Raw genomic sequence first — 11,915 nt, 5'->3', positions numbered from 1 at the left:
CAAAGGAAATCATCCTAAATAAATAGCATTATGTACAGTCTCAGCCTGGGTTGACCAAAAAGCCAGGCTGAAATTGTACACATTTGTTTACTATTACTTCATTGAGAAATCTGTATGCAGGTCAAGAAGCAACAGTTAGAACTGGACATGGAACAACAGAGTGGTTCCAAATAGGAAAAGGAGTACGTCAACGCTGTATATTGTCACCCTGCTTATTTAACTTATATGCAGAGTACATCATGAGAAACACTGGGCTGGAGGAAGCACAAGCTGGAATCAAGATTGCTGGGAGAAGTATCAATAACCTCAGATATGCAGATGATACCACCTTGATGGCAGAAAGTGAAGAAGAACTAAAGAGCCTCTTGATGAAAGAGGAGAGTGAAAAAGTTGGCTTAAAACTCAACATTCAGAAAACTGAGATCATGGCCCCTGGTCCCATCACTTCATGGCAAATAGATAGGGAAACAATGGAAACAGTGAGAGACTTTATTTTGGGGGGCTCCAAATCACTGCAGATGGTGATTGCAGCCAAGAAATTAACACTAATTCCTTGGAAGAAAAGCTAGACAGCATTTTTTTTTTCAAGAGGGTATTAAATCTTTTATTGATTACACATGATAATGGATGATACACAAGCTTCATTCCCATCTGTAACTTTATCTGGTACCATAATTCAATTTAGATATATTGCATAGGATGTACCAACAATCATTAATAACCAAAAAAATTTTAAAAACTCCATTACTTTGCATGGGTGACCCTTTTAATGGTGAACTCCAGGTCACAACACAGTAACTGTCAGTTCAACTACACCAAGGTTCTGAAGACAACAGCTTCTCCACCAAGCAGGTTGTAAATAAATTTCAAATGGAACCTGGCATCACCCTGAAGGAATTCTAACTTCACACTGTTGGGGTAGTTTACCAAAACGGCTTCAGAGTAGACTAACTTTACACAGCACATTAAAAAAAAAAAAGACATTTATTCAGCGTCATGATCAGACTATTACGTTTAGCAATCAACAGCATGGGTGCAAAAAAAAATCTACATTAAAACCCTTTGTTGGAATGCTTTACACTTTCCACAGAACAGAAACTAAAATAACCTGTTATACAATTAGTCACAAGTACAGTCCTCGAGTTTTTTGCCCATACACATGAGTATTGTCTAAAACATGTCTTCTTTGTAGCAGCTAGGCCCTGCCACCACTGTGCTTGGCTGAGTTCACAAATCTGTTGTAACCTGTAGCTTCCCTGTGACTTCCCTGGCTCTCCTCTCCTGCTAAGCTTTGTTTCCTGGCAGTGATTAAAACCTTCTGCCACTGCCATAGCTCCTGCTGCTGCTGCAGCCACCACAGCCACCTTGGTTTCGTGGTTTGGCAAAGTATTGGCCTCCACCACCACAGGGGCCAGAACTTCTTCCTCCCAAGTTTTCTCCTTTCATGGGTCCAAAATTTGAAGATTGATTGTTGTAATTGCCAAAATCATTGTAGCTTCCACCACCTCCAAAATTGCTTCCATCATTACCAAATCCATTATATCCATTCCCACTGCCACCATATCCACCACCACCACGGCTGCCACCAAAGCCACCTCGACCACCAAAGCTTTCTCCACGACCAAAGTTGTCATTCCCACCAAAACCACCTCCACAACTGCCACCAAAGTTTCCAGAACCACTTTGACCTCTCTGGCTGGATGAAGCACTAGCCATCTCTTGCTTAGACAGGGCTTTTCTCACTTCACAGTTGTGGCCATTCACAGTGTGGTATTTCTGAATGACAATCTTGTCTACGGAGTCATGGTCATCAAAGGTTACAAAAGCAAAGCCTCTCTTTCTGCCACTGCCTCGGTCAGTCATGATTTCAATTACTTTCAATTTTCCCATACTGTTCAAAATAATCTCTCAGATGATGTTCTTCAGTATCTTCTTTAATGCCACCAACAAAAATCTTTTTCACAGTTAAGTGGGCACCAGGTCTTTGAGAATCTTCTCTTGAGACGGCCCTCTTTGGTTCCACAACTCTTCCGTCCACCTTATGTGGCCTTGCATTCATGGCCGCATCCACCTCCTCCACCGTGGCATATGTGACAAACCCGAAGCCTCTGGAGTGCTTGGTGTTTGGATCCCTCATTAACACACAGTCTGTGAGCGTTCCCCATTGCTCAAAATGGCTCCTCAGACTCTCATTGGTTGTTTCAAAGCTCAGTCCTCCGATGAAGAGCTTCCACAGCTGTTCAGGCTCTTTGGGAGACTCTGATTTAGACATGACGGCCGTGGAGGCGGGGAAGGCTTCAACAATGCTTTCTTGGCGGCGTCCATGGGCAGAAAGCTAGACAGCATATTAAAAAGCAGAGACATTACTTTGCCAACAAAGGTCTATCTAGTCAAAGCTATGGTTTTTCCAGTAGTGATGTGTGGATGTGAGAGTTGGACTATAAAGAAAGCTGAGCACTGAAGAATTGATGCTTTTGAACTATGATGTTGGAGAAGACTCTTGAGAGTCTCTTCGACTGCAAGGAGATCCAAACAGTCCATCCTAAAGGAGATCAGTCCTGGGTGTTCATTGCAAGGACTGATGTTGAAGTTGAAACTCCGATACTTTGGCCACCTGATGCAAAGAGCTTACCCACTTGAAAAGACCCTGATGCTGGGAAAGATTGAGGGCAGGAGGAGAAGGGGACAATAGAGGATGAGATGGTTGGATGGCATCACTGACTCAATGGACATAAGTTTGAGTAAACTCTGGGAGTTGGTGATGGACAGGGAGGCCTGGTGTGCTGCATTGCACGGGGTCGCAAAGAGTCAGACACAACTGAGCGACTGAACTGAACTGAACTTCATTATCAGGGAACTGGGGAGGAGAATGAAGAAGACAAGGAGAAAGAATCAACATAGGGGGAGCAGGGAGCTACCCATTGCTTGGTATTAAGCAAAACTGATTATTTGATGTCACAAGACCACCTTGAACAAGGCCATTTGCAATAACCATGAATCAACACAGTCCATATACAAGGAGGAAGTGCAGAAATTATACCCTGGTTTCCATCTCCCATTGGTCAAAGTTTGCTTCACGGGGCATTAATTCCTTCAAACTTCCAGGCTACAGACCAGTGAATGTCCAGAGAGTCCCTCAGTGGCTCACACCTCAGATTCCACAGGAGACCCTCGGGCACCCAGAGAAGTGCAGTAGCATGGGCTGACATGAAGTTGGACAAAGTCTATACTGATGAGGTCACTATAGAGGCAGTGGAGCCTGGACTACATGCTGCAAAGCCAGAGAGGCTAAGAGGATCTGAACACGACTGATACACCCACACAAATGTCCATTTCAGTGTGGATTCCAATCAAAAAGCACAGCCTTTGTAGATAAAGCATCTTCTCTGTGAATCCTGACTCTGCTCCTCACTAGTTGTAGAACTTAGGGCAAACTAATTTCCCTGCACCTAGACTTCCACATCTGTTAAATGGAAATAATACCTACATAGGTATTTTTCCTATGTAGGAAGGTTTTGAGGTTTGAATGAAATAATCCGTGTAACATATGTGGACCAGAACATAAACTTAACTAAATTTCCCTCTCCTATAATAATATAATAGATAGAAAATAACAAAATTCCAACTAAAGAGGAATAGTTAAGTAAATAATGATGCAGTCAGTTAATGGATCTTCTCTGTGCATCTTTTAAAAAAGGATAATGAGGGATTTTCCTGGTGGTCCAGTGGCTAAGACTCAGGGCTCCCAATGCAGGGGGCTGCGGTTCAATCCCTGGTCAGGGAACTAGATCCCACATGCCATAACTAAGAGCTTGCATACCACAACTAAAGACCCTACATGTTGCAACTAAGACTTGGCACAGCCAAATAAAGAAATAGATATTTTAAAATAATAAAACTTAAAGCTAAAAATGATAATATGTGGGAAATGGCCATGTATTGAGAAAAGGCACAATAAAAAATTGTGTAAGTACAATGTGGGAGGGGGGTGTTGTATGCACACAACAGTCCAGTTCAGTCACTCAGTGTCCAACTCTTTGCAACCCCATGGACTGCAGCACGCCAGGCTTTCCTGTCCATCACCAACTTCCAGAGCCTACTCAAACTCACGTCCATCACGTTGGTGATGCCATCCAACTATCTCATCCTCTGTCTTCTCCTTCTCCTCCCACCTTCAATCTTTCCCAGCATCAGCATCTTTTCAAATGAGTCAGTTCTTTGCATCAAATACCAAAGTATTGAAATTTCAGCTTCAACATCAGTCCTTCCAATGAACATTCAGGACTTATTTCCTTTAGGATGGACTGGTCGGATCTCCCTGCAGTCCAAGGGACCCTCAAGAGTCTTCTCCAACTCCACAGTTCAAAAGCATCAATTCTTCTGCACTCGGCTTTCTTTATAGTCCAACTCTCACATCCATACATGACTACTGGAAAACCATAGCTTTGACTAGACAGACCTTTGTTGGCAAAGTAATGTCTCTGCTTTTTAATATGCTGTCTAGCTTTTCTTCCAAGGAATTAGTGTCATTTAATTTCATGGCTGCAATCACCATCTGCAGTGATTTTGGAGCCCCCCAAAATAAAGTCTCTCACTGTTTCCATTGTTTCCCTATCTATTTGCCATGAAGTAATGGGACCAGAGGCCATGATCTCAGTTTTCTGAATGTTGAGTTTTAAGCCAACTTTTTCATTCTCCTCTTTCACTTTCATCAAGAGGGTTTTTAGTTCTTCTTCACTTTCTGCCATAAGGGTGGTGTCATCTGCATATCTGAGATTATTGATATTTCTCCCAGCAACCTTGATTCCAGCTTGTGCTTCCTCTAGCCCAGCGTTTCTCATGACGTACTCTGCATATAAGTTAAATAAGCAGGCTGACAGTATACAGCCTTGATGTATTCCTTTTTCTGTTTGGAACCAGTCTGTTGTTCCATGTCTAGTTCTAACTGTTGCTTCTTGACCTGCATACAGATTTCTCAGGAGGCAGGCCAGTTGGCCTGGTATTCCCATCTCTTAAAGAATTCTCCAAAGTTTGTTGTGATCCACACAGTCAAAGGCTTTGGCATAGTCAATAAAGCAAAAGTAGATGTTTTTCTGCAACTCTCTTCCTTTTTTGATGTTCCAGCAGATGTTGGCAATTTGATCTCTGGCTCCTCTGCCTTTTCTAAATCCAGCTTGAACATCTGGAAGTTCACAATTCATGTACTGTTGAAGCCTGACTTGGAGAATTTTGAGTATTACTTTGCTAGCGTGTAAGCACACAACATACCACATGCAAATACTTAGTGATATGAACACATATCCACTTATTGTGGAAAGATTTGAAAACACTAATGAGTAATGCTGGTAATGACTGATGTGTTTAGAAAATACTATTAAGTAATGCTAGTCAATACCATTTGCTCATTTTCCTTGTTAACTGAACTCCAAATTCATTCAGAGTGGCAAGGTGCCCATCCCCAAATGACAAATCATGATTTGTTTCAACCAGTCTGGAAAATTCATCTCTCCAAATTTCCAACCTCCATAACAAGAGAAGAAGGCCATGTGATCTGCTTCTGGGTGAAAAAAACCGTCTAATGAAAAATCTTCTATGTGGAATTCAGGAGATTTTTACTAACCTGATGAAAAAGAGTAATATAGCAGTCACTGCCCCTTCCCCTTTCCTTCCTTGAATGTAGATGTAAAGTCTGGAGCCACAGCAACAATACTGTGAGCATGAGGTGACCAGCATGAGATCAAGAAATTCAGCCCTGTCATTTTTGAGCCACTGAATCAAGATGGAAACTACTTCCAATCTCTGTACATTTATTTGTCTAAACCTCTACGGTCAGGTGTTCTGTTACTTGTGACCAAATCAACTGATACGACACTGTGCTAGTCAATTTACATTCCTATATCATTGATTTTTACAGGAGATGTTTAAGGTATGTTTTATAATAAATAAACTGAGAACCTAACTGACTTACCCAAGGTCATCTCCCTTTTAAGTCTCCCAACCAGAATTCATACCCAATCCTAATCCTAGAGTCCTTTCCATGACTTCAATAGCAAACAGTTGTGTACAGAATACAAGGAAGATTATAAAGCAGAAAAATGAATGCCAAGCCTTGAGGCTGCTAAGAGTCTAGGTTATAAATGGCATTGTGTGCCATGGGAGGAGTTTTTACTTTATTGTACTGACAGAGAACAGCAATATGTCAAGATCTACGCTTCAGCAAAAACTGCTGCCATGTTCCCAAGGCCTTGTACTTGATAGAGCTCAGTAAACATTGAATCAACTAATAAATAATCAGATAAAATTCTCCAGGTAGACTTGGAGAATGTAGGACTTCCTTGATGGGTCCAGTGATTAAGACTCCATTCTTCTACTGCAGAGGGTCATGGGTTTGATCCTCGTCTGGGAACTAATATCCCATGTGCCATGCAGCATGGCTGAGAAAAAAAAAATTGTTCACATGGACAATGAATCAGAATAAACAAGGTTAGAGGGAAGAAGACCATTTAGACGATTACTGCAGTATCTATTTCACATAAGAGATGTTAAGTTATGAACTATGGCAGTGTCTATAGGACAAGTGTGTGTGTGCTCAGTCACTCAGTCATGCCCAACTCTTTGTAACCCCATGACTGTAGCCCACGAGGCTCCTCTGTCCATGGGATTCTCCAGGCAAGAATGCATAGGACAGGAGGAGAGGACAAATTCAAGAGGAATTCAGAAAACAGAATCAAAAGGGCTGTAGTTCTCACATGGCAACTAGCTTGTCTTCTGAAAAGAACATTTTTATTAGGCTACTTGGCTGACCAAAACCTTCAGAGGTTTCCCACTGCTTGTAGACTACATCCTAAAGTTGCCACCTGGTGTTCATGGTCCTCCATTAGCTTCTAGCTCTAGATCTTCAGGGGTTTTCCTGGTGGCTCAGATGGTAAAGAATCTGCCTGCAATGCAGGAGACCCAGGTTCAATCCCCGGGTCAGGAAGAGCTCCTGGAGAAGGGAATGGCTACCCACTCCAGTATTCTTGCTGGAAAATCCCATGGACAGAGGAGTCTGGTGGGCTACAGTCCAGTGGGTTGCAAATAGTTGGACTTGACTGAGTGACTGACACTAGATCTTCAGCATAACTATTCATCAAACACTTTTGAATAGAAAGATAAGCTAATTAATCATGTAATTTGCATAATATTTACAAATGACTTCATCGGCATTATTTCTTTGTTTGGATCTCCCTTCATTTGCTATTTATTGTTTCCCAACAACCATGTGGGTTAAGCAGAGGCAGGATTGTGCAATTACAAATTGTATGGTCTTATAGATGAAGCGATGATTGGATGGCATCACTAACTCAGTGACATGAGTTTGCACAAACTCCAGGAGAGAGTAAAGGACAGGGAAGCCTGGCGTGCTGCAGTCCATGGGGTCAAAGAGTCGGACATGAATTAGCGACTGCACAACAACAGATGAAAAAACCAAGATTCAGAAACACCAAGTGTCAAATTAACCCTCTGGTTAGACTTTCCTCATTGGTTGCCTCTGCTACTCAGGACCAACTTGTACTACAGTGAGGCTCCAAGGTCATGGTCAACTGATTCAGCTTATTGGCCCCAGAACTGAGGGCATGCCTGGTATCCACAAACTGTCCAAACCTCAAATGAACTCATGATAACTGCCCACACCCAGACAGCTTTCTCAACAAGAAAATTAAAGTCATCAATCTTAACCCAGAAATTGGTCTACACATCTTTGTCCCACACAGATGGATTATAAACTGCTCTGTTGAACACTCTGTCAAATATGAAACTTTTGAAAGCCTTTTAGTGAACAAAGATGAGGCTAAATCTTCCACCGATCTTCTCATAATGATTGTTGTTGTGAATATTTTCACTCTGGCTGGACTGTAGCTTAGTATCTATAATTTCTGACTAACCACCTTCAGACCCTGCCTTTAAAGTCAGTCAGTTTTCTTACATCTTCAAGACTCTGGTAGACTCAGAGAAACTTGTGAATCTGTAGGCTTTCAAATGTTGTTTTGGTCATAAGGGTAGAAATAGTTCTCTTTTCAGCTTTCTACATTGCAAATAGGAGCCAGAATTCCAGGTGTGGATTATTTTAAAATTATAAGATACTGTGCTAGGGTCCAGTGACTAAGACTACTGACCTCGTGGTCCAGTGGCTAAGACTTCATGTTCCCAATGCAGGGGGCCTGGGTTTGATCCTTGGTCAGGAAACTAGATCCCACGTGCCACAGGGATCCTGCATGCTACAAATAAAGATCTCACCCGCAGCAATAAAGATCAAGATCTTGAATGCTGCAACTAAGACCCAGAGCAGCCAAATAAATAAATAAATAAAAAGAAAATTTTTTCAAAAAATTATAACATATTGTGCTCAACTTTATAGTAAAGAATTTCAAAATCTCACCAAGATGTATTTATTTTCATAAATTTTGTTCTCAAGTTAAAATTATAAAATACTTTGCTACTATTATGAAATATTGGAAATAGGGGCTGCTTTTTTTTATAATCTAAACACAGCGGACACGAACTTACACTTCTTTTTTTCCTCCAACCACTGTGACCTTCAACTCTGCCTTGTCCATTCCTCTTATCAACACCTGGATGACATTGAGGGCAAAACCTACAGCTTCCTGGTCAGTTTTTAATAATTTTTCTCTAAAGCCCAGTCTTATTTAAAACTTCAAGTTCTTATCATCCTACCCATCTCTCTAGGTGTTCTCTTGGCTATCCTGACAGACCATCCACATCTTCTGCAGAGCAGGCATGACGTTGGTTCTCAGGGAAGCCTACTGTGAATTCTTCAGAAGGCACTTTCCAGGGTGTAGTTGTCCAGTTTGGGAGATAAACTGAAGCTTGCCCTCTTCCAAACTGGATTCAGTGCCTGCCTTGTGGTTCTTCTCACTGCTGGGGTTCCTTCACCTTGCAAGCCGCCCTTTTGGGCAAGGAATCTGTAAACAGCCCAAGTCCAACTGCCTTCCATAGTGTTCTTTTTTCTTTCTGGCTGCACTGGGTCTTGGTCGCTGTGTACAGGCTTTCTCTAGTTGCAGTGAGCAGGGGATACCCTCTAGTTGAAGTGAGTGAGCTTCTCATTGCGGTGGCTTCTCTTGTTTCAGAGCACCGGCTCTAGGGTACTCAGCCTCCAGTAGCTGTGGCGCATGAGCTTAGTTTCTCTGCAGCACGTGGAATCTTCTTGGACCAGAAATTGAACCCATGTTTCCTGCATTGTCAGGCAGCATCCCTCACAGTGTTCTTGACCACAGGAAATAGGCTCATCCATGCCACCCTGACTTCCCCTTTCCCTTCTCCCTCTTCTTTCTTCCTGCTGTAAAGGACACATCAGCAAGTTTACAGCACAGGTGACTGCACAGCTGGGGAATGGTACCCTAGTATCTTCTACTTGTGGGGACTACCTATTTCCACAGTGGAACTATCAGGCCTCCACTCTCGGCTTAGAGGCATGGGGCTGATGAATGCTTCAGTGTTTAGTCTTCTGTTCAGTGATCAGCTGGTAAAGAATCTGCCTGCAATGTGGGAGACCTGGGTCGAATCCCTGGGTTGGGAAGTCCCCTTGAAAAGGGAAAGGCTACCCACTCCAGTATTATTGCCTGGAGATTTCCATGGACTATATAGCCCATGGGGTTATAAAGACTCGGACATGACTGAGCGACTTTCACTTTCACTTTCAGTGGTATAGTTGACATATCAGGTGAATCATTCTGTTAAAGCTCCCATCCTCTACAGGACAAAACTATTTTCAGGAATAAACATGAAATGAAACAGATAATAATAGCCAGGAAAAAATGCTGGAGAGAAAAATGTTCATTGAATTTCATATACACAATCATGCCTATAAAAATAAAATAAATACTAAAGCACAAAAAAGTTCAAAAGTAAGGGATTACTTCTTTTTAATTAACCTATTTTTTTAAAAAGAAAAACTTGTACCTACATATTGACCTGTCACAGTCATGAAAAATAGCACTATGGTTTCTATGTTCAAGGCTTAATTTCTGCACATTTGTCAATGACTTCTGAAAATTGATGTTGTTTGCATGTTCACGTTCAATAGACAGTAGAGCCAGATTTGTCATATTGCTTTGCTTGTAGTTGATAAAAGAACACTTTTTATAAATTCTAACTTCAAAAGGTTTCTTTAACATGAAGCAAGAGATAGAGAAAGAGTTAGGGAAAATCTTAAGTTTGACAGAGATTCATTCAAAATCTCATTTCACAATAAATTCCAGAAATTAAAACAATGTCCATGTCTTTGTTTCTTTGGGATGAACTCTGGAGGCAATCAAATAGAAAACTTTTGCTAAAATATCATCACCAGAAAATAAAAGTCTATTCTATATATAAAAGCCTATGGCCTATTGCATTTGGTAAAAAAAAAAAAAAAAAGTCTGAAGTTTTTCTTCTTCTGCAAAGATCAGAGAAAAATGGCTGATAATAGCAGACACTATTTGATCCAGGGCTTTAGAAAGATTGCCTGCTTTTTGGTGAAAATTATTGCCCTTTTGGCTTCTCCAGGCAGTGAGGATCAACATCTTTTGTCATTTCTCTAGACTTTCATAGAAAGATAGAATTGAAGTAACTCGGGTCCTGTTTCACTGTCTTTGCAATCAGTCTGCTACCCTTATGACATATTTCTAATCCACCATTTAGATGTAGGGAGGTATGGAACGAGGAATGGAGATACTAATTGTTTCTGAAAAGAGCACAGTGATTCTGAATCTTTATGAACTTATTCTCCAAAGGAATGCCTGTAGCTGAGTCCGTGGGGTTGGGGTCGGGGACATGTACCACTAGGAGTTCTTCCAATTAAATTCCATGTAAATTACAATGTTTAATGCTGCTGCTGCTGCTGCTGCTAAGTCGCTTCAGTTGTGTCCAACTGTGTGCGACCCCATAGACGGCAGCCCTCGAGGCTCCCCCACCCCTGGGATTCTCCAGGCAAGAACACTGGAGTGGGTTGCCATTTCCTTCTCCAGTGCATGAAAGTGGAAAGTGAAAATTGAAAGTGAAGACGCTCAGTCGTGTCCAACTCTTTGCGATCCCATGGACTGCAGCCTACCAGGCTCCTCTGTCCATGGGATTTTCCAGGCAAGAGTACTGGAGTGGGTTGCCATTGCCTTTTCCACAATGTTTAATAAATAAGTGCAAATGTGAGCCCTATAGTAAGTCCCTTATACCAATAAGTTCTATTCCGAGAGCACATTTATTAAGTCCAATTTGTTCATACATCTGACAAAGTTAGCTTAGGTACCCAACTAACACACCCGGCTATATAGTACTGTACTGTCATAAGTTTATAATACTCTTCACACTAATAATATATAGCAAACACAAAGAAAACATTTTAATGTTACAGTACAGTACCTTGAAAAGTATAAGAGTACAGTACAATAGCTGGCATACCAGAGTTGGCATCAAATGAACACACAAGAAGAGTTACTGACTGGAGGAGGGAGAGGAGGTGGGAGAAAGTAGAGCTGAAGGGTCATCAGCAATAGGAGATGGAGGGCAAACTGACATGTCATTCACAACTGACGTTGATGGCACAGGTTCTGGGCTTGAAATAGACACTGTTCCACTGTACTCCATACCGGACTGTACAGTAAAGTACATACGAGCACAACTACTTGTAGAGGACGCACACACATGACAATGTATGCCACACACATGAACTAACTCATGTGACTGCACCTGTGAACACACGTTCACATCTTTGGAAGTTCACAGCTTGAAGGTTCATATGCAAGGGCCTTACTGTATTTACACACAGTTTGCTAGAACTCAGTAACTACAGCAGTTGTTAGACTAGAACAGTTAGGTGGGGACCACTACTTTATCACTGACATTGTTCAAAATCGGCAGTGTATAGTGATAATAAAAAGCAG

At 41.7% G+C, this 11,915-nt stretch overlaps 1 pseudogene; it reads right to left on the bottom strand.

Moving 5' to 3' along the window:
• Positions 1 to 575: 575 nt before the first annotated feature.
• On the bottom strand, positions 576 to 2,277 carry LOC120875553 (annotated as a pseudogene).
• Between the last annotated feature and the right edge of the window lie 9,638 nt (positions 2,278 to 11,915).

The sequence above is a fragment of the Oryx dammah genome, unplaced genomic scaffold (assembly GCF_014754425.2).
Source record: "Oryx dammah isolate SB20612 unplaced genomic scaffold, SCBI_Odam_1.1 HiC_scaffold_16, whole genome shotgun sequence".
Lineage (NCBI taxonomy): Eukaryota > Metazoa > Chordata > Mammalia > Artiodactyla > Bovidae > Oryx > Oryx dammah.
Note: the sequence above shows the minus strand (reverse complement) of the source record. Positions and strands in the feature narration are given on the sequence as shown.